The following is a 12,021-nucleotide window of genomic DNA, read 5'->3' on the forward strand; positions in this document are numbered from 1 at the left end:
CTTCTGCTGGGACCAGAGATTGATTTCATTGCTTCTTGAGCTGAGTGCTCTTCTGGGAAAATCCGTCTCCCAAATCAGGCCAATTTCCAAACCCGATGCTGCAAATATAGCCAGACCGTGCCCTTATGACACCGGTGTCACTCGGTCTTTCTGCTAGATGGAGAACAGAGGGCATAAGAAGGAGCCTGGAAGGCAGCTGGCCCTTCACTCAGCATCACCAGGCGGTTTCAGGACTTGTCAGCACTCCCAGAACCCACCCGGGTTCATGTCCTGGGAAGGACTGAGAGGGTCCAGAGCAGTGAGCCCTGCACCATGAAGTCCCACCCCCGGGCTCCTGAGCCTCCCAGAAGCAAGAAGGGAGGGAAGCGATCCCTCCCTGGAGGGCTGAGCCTCAGCCCTGCAGGATCTGTCCTCTGCGCTTCTGGGTCCTGAGCTCCACACCTTTGCCCTCGGTTCCTGCCCCTCTGGCGTGACAGCCCTGTCCCCACTGCCCTTCCTGTCTGACTCAGGGGCCACGCGTCCCAGTTTGCCCCTGACTTACACTGCTTTCCCCAGCATCTTGTCATGTTCGGCCCTTGTCCCAAACAGAATTGTCTTGGTCCCCACAAGAAAAATTCTAAGGTCACTTTAGACATGGTTGTCCTGCTTAATAGGCCACAGAGGAAGGACTTTAAACACCTGCATATATGAGGCTTTTTGCCACAGATGTTTAAAATTTCTCTTTGATCCACTGTCATATTTGTATTCTCTGCTTAGGAACAGGGTGTTCCCATCCATTGTTTATAAACAATTCGTCGTGGGTTACAAAAACACTGCCCACACCGTCTCCGCCTTGCAATTCCACAAATGCCCAGGAGTGGCGGTCTTCATGCCCCCTTTCCATCCCGATCTACCAGGGAAGTGATTTCTCCCAATTCGAGGGCTCTACACACAGATACTTTACTTTTTTTGTTTTTAAAGTTTTTAGAACACGGTCTCACTTCCTATGCAATCCTACAATGACTAGAGTCAATGCCAACTCCAAGTCATTAAAGTCTTCTCTGGAATGGCCCTCTCCCCCTTTCCAACCTGCTCACTGATTATCTTCTCCTCTGCTCACGCCTCACCATCTCCTTGAACTCTTCCTCCCAGCTCCTGCCTTTACCCTCCCACGAACCCACTCGGCGGAATTCTCCGATTTTGGCACTGAACCACTTCTCGCTGGGCTTGGTATCTTTCATCATGGGGTCTTATATCACCATAACTGTAAATGCTTCTTTCACTGGTCAACTTGACCACTTGGTAAGTTCCTTGATAAAACTGCCTATACGTCATTACCGAATCCCTCACAACACTTATTAATCTTTTGTTTCGTTAGTAACATCACACGTCTTCTATGTGGTCCCTGTATGTCCATCTCTCTTCTGCTCCTGTGTACCAGGTGCTTCAATACTATTGTTCGTGTTTTCTCCTCTGCTTGGAGCTCTCCCTCCCCTTCATCCTAATCATTCCTCCAGACCTGTCTCGCAGAAGCTTCCCCTGATCCTCTAGGCTCAGCTAAGGACCCTTCCTCAACACACCTTCGGACCCTGTCCCAACCCTTATCACTGCACTTCCCACACAGTACTGAAATCACCTCTTCTATGTCCATGCCTTCTGTTGGACTTCTCCATAAGCTCCAAGGATAAATGATGTGTCTTGTGCAGCCTCTGTGCTCACAGGATGTAACACAATGCCTGTCCACACAGGAGGCGCTTGATAAATGTGTGTTGACCTAAACTTAATACATTTCTGCCGAATGATTGAATGACATCGAGGCAGCAAATCCATGAGCTGCCATTTTTCTCCCCTAGACACATATTTATCTCCTTCTTCTCCTGCCAAAACCCCAACGATTGCTTCACTATGTTGTATAATCTTTCTGTCAGGTCTCTGACACACAAAACACATGTAATCATTCCATTATGAGGCCTGGCACACAGTTTAAGCTGAGTGTGCAGATTTATTAGATCTTGTACCAGGAAACCAGCGAGGCAGGGCGTTCAGGGGGATTTCCAGAGGGGATGTAAAATGTTCATAAGCCCTTGTACCTCCAGGCAATTCCATGCTCCTGTGAGGAGCTCAACTGTCCCCACAGAGTGTGTTTCTCCATCTTCCTTTGAGACATGCACATAGGCTACTGCCATGGACTGACATGTAGAAAAAAAAGTAAAGGCCAAGGGCAATGAGCAGCCTGCACTTTGGGTGCTGTCATAGCCCCACTTAATGCCTAGAATGCCCTGCACTGTTGGCTCACAGTTTCTGTGCAAAGCCAAGTCGCACGCAGTTTAGACATCTGGTCGCTGGAAAGTGCATTTTGCCCACTGGCTACCCGGCTGTGCTGATTTGGCTGTCGTGAGTTCCTCTTCCCGGAAAGGTATTGAGTGCTAATGATACAGGTGCCCAGTGGGTGTTCTAACAGTCCCCGACTGTGCGCTGTCTGTCTGTACTGCTCCGGGAACGTGTCCTTTCCAAAGTCTCTCCACGTTCTAAAGCTCAACCAAAATCTCACCTCCTTTGAAGAGTTTCATTACCGTTTTGGCTTCTCAGACTCTCTCTTAAGTCTCCGAAGATGAATGGTTTGCAGTGCAGCACTTTACTGCATCGTCTTAAAAGGACAGTTTAGCACAAAGGGCCCTGTACTGGGATTTATAAGGTTCACGGACTGGTTCCCGGTCCCTTTGTGATGCTGGTTAAATCGCTTCACATCTGTGAGTTTTTCTCCACTCCCTCCTCCTCCTTCTGCTCTTCCTTCTCTCCTCCTCCCTATCCTGCTCCCTCTTCATCCATGGTACCAGATGAGATATCCTAGCCCTGCTGCCAGTTTTATGGGGGAGGGTCTAGTGGCCTGTATGTGAAACCACTGTGATGAAGGCTACAGAGTGTACAAGAGTGAAGTCTAGTGATCGGAGCGGAAGGCTCATCGATATTTTTATTTCATAGACCTTGGTGGCCTTCAGGAATTAGGTGGCAGCAGGAGGCAGGGGCTGTTTTCAAAAAGGCAAACAATTTTGGGAAGAATGACTTCCAGTGATGGAGGTCAAGTTTGAATTGAATGAGTAGTTACAGCCAAAACATTCGATAATAGGGCCCGAAACCAAAGGAGAGCCCAATAGCAGGGTGGCTAATTCCTGGAAAGACCAGAGAACCACTGATCCTTCCATTTACCTGAGCATCACTGAGTTTGGATAGTGTGAGAGGCACCGGTGATGCCCTGGTGAGGAAGGAACAGCCCTGTCCTTCCCGGAGTTGCCGATCTGCCGGAGGAGTCAGGCGAGGGCACAGGCATGGCGATGCAGAGTGGCAGGTTTCACCAAAGAGGGGAGCACAGGGTGGCAGGGGAGGACACAGGGGTGGGGCACCCACTCGGTCTTGGGAGTTCAAGGATGGTCTTCCTGCAAAAGGGGACACCAGATTCAGGGATGCCGATTGCATGTGTGGAGTAAGTAAGAAGAAGCCGGGAAGCAGGCATCTGAGGCCTCAGTTCATCCGACGCTGCCTAGGAAGTACTTGGTCACGAAATGGGCAGGGCCGGAGCTTCAGCTCCCCTTGCCGGTCCAGACCCTCCCTGGACCTCAGCAGAAGTCTCCCATGTGCGCTATCGTGCTACCGTCTGTACATTTTTAAAAAGCCATTTCACTGAGATCAGGTGAAGTGACTGTCTCTTTCCCCCTTGCCTTCCCCTCAGCCACACTTCCCTGGAGGAATGGTTTCCAGGAAGACCCACCTGGCAGAGAGGCGACACCCGGGCGGGTGAGGCCCTGGGGCCTGGCGGGGCCTATGCATCTGTTCTCACAAAGAGAATGGCCCAGATGGCGCCAGAAGCTAGTCTGTGGGAAATTCTTCCGAATCATACTCACGCTTTCATTAGACACTTGACAGAGGTTTCCCTATGTCTTAAAAATTTACACTATTACCGATAGCAATTGTAAAACTGAAATAAAATCGAATAAACTGTAAATGGTGAAAAATGCATTGTGACCGATCACACTAGAGGAAAGATTCTCTTTTTATTCTCTCTATAGCAACATTTTTCTTATAGGAAAAGGTCATCAAACAGTATATAGCCAAAAATTAGGGACCATCTGTTGTGGAGACATGGGGGCTAATCATCATTTAAAAAATTAAGTTAATTTCCTGGATTTTGTGCCACGTGCAATATTTTCCAGCTCTTAAAAATACACAATTTTTGTGATTTTCTCGTTCCAATTAAATACTCAATTTTCATACCTAATTTTCACTTCGCAATTCTGAATCTTTTTTTTTTAAGTGCTCTTCAATTTGGATAAGCCTCAGGACTTTCCAAACTTAGGTTTATCCTGGTAGACCAAGTGAGTTCTTTGAGTTGCTGATACTCATCTCCTTTGTAACTGACAGTCTCTCTACAAATGGTCTTATTTCTTGGCTATTGTGTTAAACCAGTGCCTGAGGCATGTGTCTCTCTTGTGAGGCTGTGCACCTTTGGCCTGGGAGCCACTGGCTGCCTGACCCAGGAGCTGAGCCCAAGGGAGATCCTTGAGGGCCTGGTGAGCCTAGAGTCCCCAGGAAGTATGCTGTGCCCTGGAGGGGTTGTCGTTGAAGGTGACAAAAGCCTGGGTCTGGTGCCAGCATGGGGGGCCTGGAGAACTGTGTGGGGCGTGCACTTCCAGGACACCATCCCTCAGTGACGTTTTGGGCACATGAAGTGGGCTGGGGAAAATCAGGATAGAATGGGACCGCGTGAGACCGCCCTCCGTGGGACCTCAGAAGAAAGGGCAATGCTTGCCAGAGTCAGACAGGAGGGTCTCTTCCAAGGGATTTAAACCACCTCCAGAGGCAGAAAAATGAGCTCTGAGCAGCATTTGTGAGAACGTGGACCGCACTGAACACCAGCCTGTAGGCTCACAGCAGGAAGAACAGTCAGTCATATTCTCTGGGCAATTACATTTGGCAACTCAAGGCAGCAACAGCTCAGAACAAGCGAAAGAGCCACCAGACAGAGCTGGATAATCTCAATCCACATTCAGATTAGCTGGCTGTTTGCAAAGGGATGGTAGACTCTTCTGTATCTCTAATTTTTCCTTTTTGGGCAAATGCCTAAAATGTACTTTGGACATGGGTAAAGAGTAAGTTCCTTGTATTAGGGTTCTCCAGGACTGACTATCTCTATCTATCTATCTATCTATCTATCTCTCAATATCTATCTGTCTATCTGTCTGTCTCTCTATCACTCTCTCTATCATGAGAGTTGCTGAGAAGTCCCCAGATCTGCAGTTGGCCAGTCAGAGGACCGGGAAAGCTGATGGTGTGATAACAGTCCAAGTCCAGATTCCTGAAAACCAGGAGCACAGACGGTGTAATTTCCAGTCTGAAACCCGGCTAGCTGGAGACTCAGGAAAAGCAGATGTTACAGCTCAACTTGAAGGGAGGGAAAGATTGATACCCCAGCTCAAAGAGCCAGGCAGGAGGAGTTTCTTACTCAGCCTCTGGGGCCAGTCAGCCTTCAACTGATCGGGCGAGGCCCACCCACGTTAAGGAGGACAACCTGCCTTACCCAGTTTCCTGATCCAAATGGGAATCTCGTCTAGAAACACCCTTGGAGGTACATACAGAATAGTATTTGGCCGAATGTCTGGGGACCCCATGGCACAGTCAGGTTGACACATAAAATGAACTGTCACAACCCCCTCCCTCCTTGGTTTTGTCTCCTATAAAGCATTAATAAGTGGAAGAAAATGAGGAACATGGCAGAACTGGTTGACTAGGGCCTGGAGAAAGGGAGGTTAGCCCACCTCTCCCTTCTGCGGGAATAACATCAGTCACTGTGGATAATGTGGAGATTGGATGGGACCAGAGGTTATTTCTGGGGATGCTTGGTATTCTAAGTTTGAGTAATTCCTTGAATTCTTACTGTTTCTTGATTGATTCTTATTTTCCCAAATGGACTTAAGGTTCTCTGAGGGCAGGGAGTCCCCCTTCTTCCCAGACACACCCCACTCCCCCAGGGCTGAGTTTACTGAATGCGGCATAATTCCCAGACAAAGCCACCAGGTCTCAGGTAGCATTGTTACCTGAGACACACTGATCTCTTTAACGGGGAATAATGTCCCTTTTAAGAATAATTTAGAACTCTGTAAAGAATGTATAAAATATGTAAAGATCCTAAAACAACTAGTTTCTACAACAAGGGGTAAAATGAAACAAATCTACAAACCTATCACAAAAATCATTCTTTAAGTGAGGACTGTGCCCCATCACCAGGATTCACTCTGAATGGTGTTTTCTAAGCCTGGATCCCTCCACCAAGAGCAGAAATTCAACAAACACACAAGAAATTTAAGTTTATAATGTGTGGAGTAAATACTAACTATTTTAACAAAGGAAAAAGCATCAACTAAAATAAGTAATTATACTCAATTATATAAACTAAACAAACCCTAAATTTATGTTTTTTTCTGCCAAAGTAAACCTATATGAATGTACAAAATATATGCCATTTATTTTTTTCTTTTGTATTCTTCCAGTTCATGAACACGGTATACGCTTCCACTAATTTGTGTCTTCCTTAATTTCTTTCTTCAGTATTCTGAAAATATATGCCATTTAAAAAATGCCCTGACCCTATATCCTTTAAAAATTTTATCTTACTTTTTGATGTGCCCAAATTTTCAAATCCCCATTTATAACAAGAAAATTGAGATGAGACTCCTATTCTATTTCTTCTAGATACTACAAGTTTTTACAAAATCGAGGCCACTCTCCAGGTAACTCTGCTCTTTATTTAGCAGAAAGAAACTTTGGGGGGGGGGAATTAAGTTGAGGGCCACAGCATGGAAAACTTTACCAATCTGAATCCTTATGTTTGTGTTCAAAAAAGAAAATCAAAGACTCTGGGTTCTGTGCGAAGCCTGAGCCTCAGAGTAGCTAAGTGCCTCCAAGATCACATCTGGGCACTTAAGTTTTAAGAGCACAAAAAGGAGTTATGTGGAAATTCTTTTCAATGGAACAACAGATACTTGGTTTCCAAGGAGCGATCTCCGTCCAGCGCAGGTAGAACTTACTCAGAACTTGGAATGATGGGGTTCACACATGTTCTGACTCCCACCCGGGAGCCCGCTCGCGTCTGCGCGGTGACCTTGGGGTCTCCGGGCTGCATGGGAGAAGCGGGACCCGGGTCCCAAATGGCCGAAGTCAGGAAGTCCGCCTCTGCTTTGACTCGGGCTGCTCCTCGACCACCGTGAGCCCTGACGGCGCTTCTGCGTTACTGACCTCATTCTCTGTTGGGTGCCCTCTCTTCACGGGGAACTGACGTCGGTGTGTCCACCCCTGATGCCGGTCTGTCTGCTCTCCTGGGCTCTGAGAAACTCCGCAGCAGCAGCCCCTCTGCTTCAGGGTCCTAGCCCCTCCTGACAGTGCCGTGCCACTTGTACAGGGAACCTGGCGTATGCTTTTGTAAGAAAAAGCTGAATTTTAGGCCTTCCTAGTGTCCAGGTTTTTGCTGCCTAAGAACATAGATACTGCCCTCGAGCAGCCTGAAATGACCCAAGGACACGTTCTTGGGCACTTCCTGCTGTGACCGAGTCTGGGGGCACAGGAAAACAGGAGGAAAGGAAAGAACCATCCCTATCCTTTAAGGCCCCTTTTCATTGCTCAGCTCCAGAGAGTTTCATTAAGTGAAAATTCCCGGACACCAAGCTCTGACAGGGCCCTTGAGATTGTCCGGAGCCCCTAACTTTATAGTTTAAAATATTGAGACCAGGAGAGAGAAATTTCCAAAAGGTAAAATGCTAGAGACTGGCCGAGCCGGCACTGGAATCCTGGTCAGGGTGCCGCCCTGCCCAGTGTTCTCTCTGCTGCTCCAGGCTGCATCCTGAAAGAGTTGCTGTTACCTTAAGAACATCATCAAGCCAACTTCGAACACTCACATTCTTTTTGTTTATTTATTTTTAGAGAGGGGAAGGGAGGAAGAAAGAGAGGGAGAGAAGCATAAATGTGTGCTTGCCTCACACACGCCCCCTACTGGGGACCTGGCCTGCAACTCAGGCAGGTACCCTAGGCTGGGAATCGAACCAGTGACCCTTTGGTTTGCAGGCCGGCACTTGATCCACTGAGCCACACCAGCTGGGGCTGAACAAACACTCACATTCTCTGGTTAAAATGTCACTTTGTTCAGGGATTTAAGCACTGCTTTGTGGTCTCTCTACTAGGTAATTCGCTCAAGCGCATGTTCTCTCTTCCAACAGACGGAAAGATGGGTGACTGATGTCCAGGCAGGTGGACAAGCACCTAGAGGTACTGCTATGTAAAACCACAGAAGGCAGGAACCTCAAGCTTATTTAGAACCTCCCCCCTTCCAAAATGACTATATTTGCATTTCTGCCATGTGAAATGGTTAACTCCATCGAAGGAGAGTCGGAGACGGTACCTAATCCCAGCTTGGTGCAATTACTTTAACATGAATTTGAAATAAAATTAAAGTTAACAGTTTAAACTGATGTTTGAGGGGTTTTAAAAGATTTAGTTTCCTTTGGAACCACTGTGTTATTTGATCTAGCACAATCTCTTTGAGCTCCACGCATAACATCTTTACCCAAGTACCGTCACTACTGGATTATGCCCACAGGTTGAGTTACAAATGTCTAAAAATCTTAAAATTATTAAGCTCAGATTAGAGTGTTCAAAGGCCGTGCTGTTATTTTAGTCTCCTGCCATATCCTCCATTTACTATAAACTTGTTATATTGGCATTCAAATAAAATGTCATAAAGCAAGTATGTAAGGAGGTGTTTGGGGTTTGTTTCGGGTTCCTGTGAGCCAAGTTTGCATGGCAACCGAGATGTATAACAGAAACACTCAAACGGTCTTCGTGAAAAGAAACACTGAGCAGAGCTCAAGAACAGGACGACCTCTATGATGGGGCCGACTATCAAAGCCAGTGAGAACACTGCCCGAAAGTCTTGATAAGGACAGCGAGTCACCCAACATGGACTCACCAGTACTGTGAGTCCTGTCTCACTGTAGCCGCCAAGAGCTAATGAATCGGAGGCCAAGCCCCTGTAGAGGCAGCTGCATGGAATTTACAGATGTTGCCATTGGAAGGAACCGTTGACATCATCTTAGCCAAACCCCTTGTTTTATAGGTGAAAGAATGGAGACCCGGAGCTATGATTTGTTCACAGACTCAGAGGTTGGCTTGTACACTCACGGCAGAAGGACATGAATATGTTCTCACCCATGTTCTCCGTTTTAGTGAATTCTCTTTTGTTTTCCCAATTCGACATAAATTGCAACTGTTCTGAATTAGAATTAAAGAAAGCAAGTGTGGACGGGAAAGTCTTCCACTGGGACATCGCCTGAATAGTACTCACAGGAAAAGTCTTCGTGGGCTTCTCCGATTAATTAGCCCAGTAGCTCTTTCCCAAGAAAACCGACCTCATAAAATCAAGCCAGTGGTGCTTTGCTTCCACTATGAACAAGGGATTTGTCAGAGCTGAATTAACCCACCTGCTACCACGAGGGAGGGAGAAACTCTCTTCTAAAGCCCTTTGTTGCTGAAACCCAGAGGAAGGGAGCAATAGCAGTTCCCTGGAATGGGGCTGCCCTGGAACCCGATGAGGCAGGAACCATGAACTGGGAACTTACAAAAAGCTTCAGTACAGAGAATGTTGAGGGGAGTGAAACTACTGTTTGATATAATGGTAGTTGATACATGTGACCATACACTTGTCAAAACCCATAGAAGATACAGTTCCAAGAATGACCGCTAATATAAACTAGGGGCTTTGGGTGATGAGGTATCAATGTGAGTTCATCGACTATATCAAAAATACTACTCTGACTTTATCTTGAATCTGGGAGGTAGAAGGCTGGGAGAATATCCATGTGTCTTACCAAGGTCCAGGCTCAGCCTTGTACGTAAATCCTTTTAATAAAGAAAAAAACCTCACTCTGTCAGTAGCCATGAAAGAATATGCAGCCTGAGCAGACGGCACCAGATCTGTCCGCCTATTTCGACACAGCCTCCACGGTTTCCCCACAGCCCCGCTAAGGACCGACAGACATCTGTCTGACTTTTGCGAACATGGCCCACAAGGATAAACTATGCCAGCAAACTACACAAGATTGTATAATTTAGGGGAAGTGCTAGGGAGACCAGTTACACCACTGATGTGAACCACAGTCCATCAGTCAGCTATGTGAGAAATATACATGATCTTTCATTTCGACGGACTCATGTCTCTCACTTGATTTGGAGTTTGGGGACCTAAATGCCACCCTTAACAGTCTGGAATAAAAGTTCTAGTTCATTTCTTTGGAAGGCTTCATGGTGAGTAAGAAAAGGCTTCACGATCATTTCTCTAGTTGAGATATAAATTTCACAGCTGAGAAGAGAGGAAAAAAGTTAGAATGGGGTCAGGAGCAAGTGAGAATTGTCTATCTGTGAAATGGGAGCTTTGTGGGGGGTGGTAGTGGGTGACCCTGATAGTAGAGAGGACCTCTATTCTACGTCCACTTTGTTCCATGGGTAGGTTTTGGGGCAGGAACAAGAGTTGGGGTGGAAACTGTTGGCAGATCTGAGTAATCTGAGCCGAGTTCCTGAGGTCCTACCTACACCTGTCCGGAGTTGCGCAGTAGGGACATTTGCATATTCTGTGTCCTATCACTGAGCGCAGCATGAATTTGGCAGAGAGAACCAGCAGACTGGAGCAGACCCTGCTGGGCAGGCACCACGAGGTCTGTGTGGGTCCGTGAGGGTATCTTGGGGGATGCCAACATGACAAACAGACAAGCCTGGACAGACAACATCCCCATCTGCCTCATATCTTGACAGGCGTAAACCCCTCAGTTCTGCGTAGCCCAGGGAAAAAGAACAGGGGCAGTGAACTGTTTGACTCAAGCTTCTGCCACCTGGCAAAATGGAGCTCCATAAAAGAAATTATTTCGTTACTGGAAAAATTAAAGCTAGTCACGTTTTTGGCACACCGGGTTTTGCCTACTCATTTTGCCATCTATGTAGCTCACCTGGGATTTCTAAAACTCCTAACACAGTGCACATCTCTACAACAGACCAACCCTGACCCTCATCTAGAATGAGAACCAAGCCATCTAGGGTTGAAGCCAGGCTTCTTTAAGAAGACGGGTGCATAGAAGTGGAGAGAAGGCAGACTCTCAGAAGCCTTGGGCAGCCTCAGAGCCAGCAGTGGGCCAGCAAGGAGGACAATTCTGAAAGCTGTAACAAATTTCCTAGGTTGATACAATATCGTTAAGTGCAGGGGAGAGATGGAGCAAAGCTTTGCTACAAACTCTTCTCAGACCCTGAATCGCTAAAAGCTGAACCTCTTCCTGGAAAGGAAAGGACAGTTTTGGACAGTCAACAGAGGCTCTCTGTCCATCAACTTGACCTGCCCCTTCATCAGCTGCTCACCACCCTGGGTTCTGGAGGAGCGATCAGTGGCATTTTGGTTCCCTCGTTACTCTTAGCTTGCAAAGAGCCCTGACGTGTATCTGTCAGGAGGCTGCAAACCCAGATGGCTCCGCAAGAACACGGTGTGGAAGTGTTCTCAACCGACTCATTTCCACCGATCGGCCAGTTTAATTAACACCTTCCATTTCCTGCTTTTACTGGCATTTTCACCAACCTTTTATTATAGAAGATTTGAAACATATTCATAAGCCAACAGAAAAATATAACGAACCCCCAAGGATCCCAGAAGTAGAATCACTGAGTCAAAGGATTAGTGCGTGTACAGTTACCCTGGGTGTCACCAATTCCTCCTCTGCACAGGGGTGTGTAATCTGCCCACCCCCAACAAATGCGAGCGCCTCATTCCCCACAGCCCACACAGCCTCATCTGTTGTCCACACTCGGGAGCGTTGCCCATAAGAAATCGGTGAGAAATGGTACCTCCTCATAATCTGAAAATGTAGTTTTAAATCACGACTGAGGTCCAACCATTCTCATGGCAAGCCATTTGCATTTTTCTGTGAACTGTGTTTTTATTTCTAGACCATTTTCCTGTAGGGT

Source organism: Artibeus jamaicensis, unplaced genomic scaffold (assembly GCF_021234435.1).
Source record: "Artibeus jamaicensis isolate MK-2021 breed Jamaican fruit bat unplaced genomic scaffold, CSHL_Jam_final contig_465, whole genome shotgun sequence".
NCBI classification, from domain to species: domain Eukaryota; kingdom Metazoa; phylum Chordata; class Mammalia; order Chiroptera; family Phyllostomidae; genus Artibeus; species Artibeus jamaicensis.